Source organism: Polistes canadensis, unplaced genomic scaffold (assembly GCF_001313835.1).
Source record: "Polistes canadensis isolate GaletaPanama2010 unplaced genomic scaffold, ASM131383v1 scaffold_56, whole genome shotgun sequence".
Taxonomy (NCBI): Eukaryota; Metazoa; Arthropoda; class Insecta; order Hymenoptera; family Vespidae; genus Polistes; species Polistes canadensis.
Genome location: NW_014569603.1, coordinates 248,870 through 253,142, shown reverse-complemented (window position 1 = coordinate 253,142; position 4,273 = coordinate 248,870).

Sequence of the window (4,273 nt, the reverse complement as noted above, 5' to 3'; positions counted from 1 at the left end):
AAATATATATTTAAGAAAAAGATTCTTGCAGTGTTTATAAAGAAAAAAAAGAGAAAACACGAAACACACACAAAGACTTGGTTTATGTTTGTAATAGTAATGAAAAAAAAATATTATATAACGTTTGCCAAGGTTGTTAAAGAAATAAATGAGAAATGTTTTACGAGAAAGGAAGAGGGTCAACTTAATGTGATGCTAAATTTAAAAAAGAAAAAAAATAAGAAACGGTGAAGAAGAATGATGGATAAGAAGAAGAAGAAGAAGAAGAAGAAGAAGAAGAAGAAGAAGAAGAAGAAGAAGAAGAATAAAGAATATTTTATTATTCTTTTATGTGCACAGTCAATGCCACACAATCTATCTATTATATATATACATATATATATATATATATATGTATTTGATTTTACCATAACGCAAGGAAAAAGTGCATTAGTTAAATATAGGTCTTCGTTTGTACGTATCACTTTGGTGCTCGACATACCCGATTTATTGTTATGTATTATTCAAACTGATCCATATGACCATACACTACCGTATATTTGCCTATTATCGGTCAGTATAATAATTACCAGAAGTTAGTGATAAATGATGATTATTTGATATAACACATCTATATTGTACATCACACACTAATTACATTTAACATTCGAATACATACACATACACACATTTTGACACATTATATACACGTAATAATACTATATATATATATAATATCTATATATATATAACAATATACATACATACATAAATACAAGACACATTGTGGTTTAATATTACAGTGTATCAGCATAATGATATATAATTACTATGATGTTGCCCATAGAATACATTTTACTTGGTTTTTATATTTTTGTAGTATTTTATTTGAGCATTATTTCTCCATCCAATACTATACCTAACTAACTCTTTCTAACTCTTTTTTTATTACGAAAATTATAACCAAGAATAATCTTATTTATTTCTAATATACGGGTCTTGTAATTAATGGTTACAAAAGCAGACAGGGCATGATTCTATGTGAAATACTAAACCAAAAATCTAGAATGCAAATTGTTCGTATAAGGATTATTTGTTTTTGAGAAAAATAAAATTGAAAATTTGTCGAGTAAAAATAATTTGTAAATATATATATTAAGAAGCATAGAAATTTTATTCTACATTTTCGATTTAGTTTTCCATGTAGAATCAATCCGTTGCTCGCTGGTACCCCACGAATTACAGGACACCATGGATATAATTATATTTGATTATAAATTATGTGATTTTTCTCGACGATTGAAAAAAAAATGCATTTGGACGTTTCCCCCTTTTTTTGTCATTATTTTAATAATTTATTTTGTTTTTAGCACAAAACCTCTTGTATCGTTTGAAATAAAAAAGGGGCCAATGCCAAACGCGATTAAAAGACGAAAAATAAAAATGATTAAGATATTAGAATTCTATTTGTTACCAAGCAAAAAAAAAATAAATAAATAAATATATATAAATAAAATCGTGAAGTATGACGATAAGAAAAGTAATCACGTTTATCACTTTCTGCAGTGACTGCATTTATAGAGGGCACATTTAAAAATACTGACGGACGTAAAGGGTCATATGAAGAGTGATTATAAAATTAATAATCATATTAATTGTTATTATATACATACATACATACATACATACATACATACATGCATATATATATTATTTACATAAAACATCGATCTATTATTATTATTATTATTGTACAATGGACATAACGAATGTGAAAATGATACAAAGATTACACTTTTATGTTCCCTCTTACAGACTCATTCAAATTTCTACGCAACAATTTTCGATTTTACAATGAAAAACGAGAAAAATAAGAAGAAATGAAATTCTCATTAATTTTCTTTCTCTCGTTTCGTTTAAAAAATATTTTTTTTTTTTACTTTTTTTTTCCTAATATTATTATTATATATGGGTATATAAAGGAAGAAAAAAAAATGAATACAAAGAACGTAAAACGAATGTGTGCGAGGATTTATCAACATCGAATCGAATGAAAAAAAAAAAATCGTAAATTATAATAATACATTTTTTGCAAGAGTCGTGTTTTATATGTGATAATGAACAGGAACATTTTTTTTATACACCCACACCAATACTCTTAAACTCATACGTACATACACACACACACAAATACAATTATACATTATAAAACGTACAAAGAAATTTTTGTAATTATTACTTTCTTTTATCGTTCGAACAACTATCATAAATTTTCTTTCTATAAGTAAATACGTAGGGGTTTGCATTATAACAAGGTCACATAACAGTATGATCGATGAGATCGCAAAAATGCACCCTCTTTACATTTCTTACTAATTTCATCTAATCACGTACATCTCCCTCTCCTATTTTCCTCTCTAACATTTACTTCTACTCCTTTTTCTTTTTTTATCTTTTAAAGATATTATTATTATTATTATAATATATACGCTCTTATTTTTCTGATCTATTCATCTAATTTAAAATATCTCGATCTTTTTGATTGCACTGAAATTTATGAACGCAGCAAATACCTTTATACTTTTTTTAATTTTTATTTAATTATTATTATCGTTATATTATTAAACTCTTTTCTACCATGCACGCGGTAATAAAAAAAAAGAGATTATAAGGAATCGTATGTATGTACGTAAACTAAACCTACCTGTTGTTTATACATCAAAGTATAAATGGATTATTCGATTTTAAGGGAACTTTATCTTCTTCTGCATACAGTCACACACACACACACACACACACACAAATACTCGTGAATCAACACGAATACATTGATACCACGCTTTTTTTATTATTTCTCGTGAAGAAAAAAAGAAAGAAAAATAAAAAAGAGATTATTTATTATTAATATTCGTGTCCTTCTTCTATGATGGATACACGAACATACAAACATACATAAATGCATACAAATATACAAACATGAAGTAAATAGCGAACAAACTCGAGTAAATAATTAAATAAATAAATAAATAAATAAAGAAAGAAAGAAAGAAAGAAAGAAAGAAAGAAAAAGAAACAAAAAACACAATTTAGAGGGACCTCGATTACATATATCATGTCTTATGCACACTCTTTACGATGTAAAAGGCAACAAGATAAAAAAAAAAGAATTAATTAATTAATAATAATAATAATAATAATAATAATATTAATATTAATAATTAACGATAAATAATAAATAAATAAATAAATAATAAATAATAATGAAATAACAATTATAACGTTGGTAATTTAAATATCAGTGTGGCACACGATATGTTTGCACTGTGTAACAACACTGACATGATTTTTCATTGTGACGTCCACTAATATGTAAACTTATGCGATTGTAAACATGTAAGATAGCGATCGTTGTAAAATTGAACAACACGGAACAGACATATCTCGCTAATGATAATAAATCATTATTTATTAATGATAATCGTACTTACCTTTTAAGAGATTAATTATGCATCTTAGTACGTTCAATTAGAGACACCCATCCTCGCGTTGTTTTAAAAACAAAAACAAAAACAAAAACAAAAACAAACATAAAAATATATTAATATTGTATAAATGTATTACATGCATATGTATATGTGTATGTATATGTGTATATGTGTATGTGTGTATATTATACATGTAATATGTTTATACCTGTGTTGGAACAATTGTACAACATATATACACACACTTTTTAACAAACACGCGCGCGTATATTTACACGTATTTTTTGGGCATCTCAAAATTGTCGAAAATCGATGAATAAGAAAATGAGATAAATTGATGAAAAGGGTGGAATGAAGGAAGAAAAGAAAATGGGTAAAAAAAAACAGCGATACGTAATTCTCTGTCTTATATGTGTACGATCGTATCTATCCTCTGTAGAAATGCCTTATTATCACGTGCCTCGATTAATATTTAAACTGTTCACCTGCTTACCTATTACTTGTTAGTCTATGTAATGAATATACGTGTAATATCGAGTTATTCTTTGTACTGCTCTTGTAAATATATTCTGAAGAATTACTGTCACACCTGTCGTTGTCGTCTCTCTCTTTCTCTTTCTCTCTCTCTCTCTCTCTCTTTCTTTCTCTCTTTATCTTCTGTTTATTGTTTATTATTGCAAAAAAGAGACGAAAAAAAATATGAAGATATTAATTTGTGTGCTTTTTTTAATCATTTTAAGTTGCAATATTAAATGTTCAATTCTGTTGGTCGTCTAATATTGTTTTTAATATTAAAAACAATATTCATA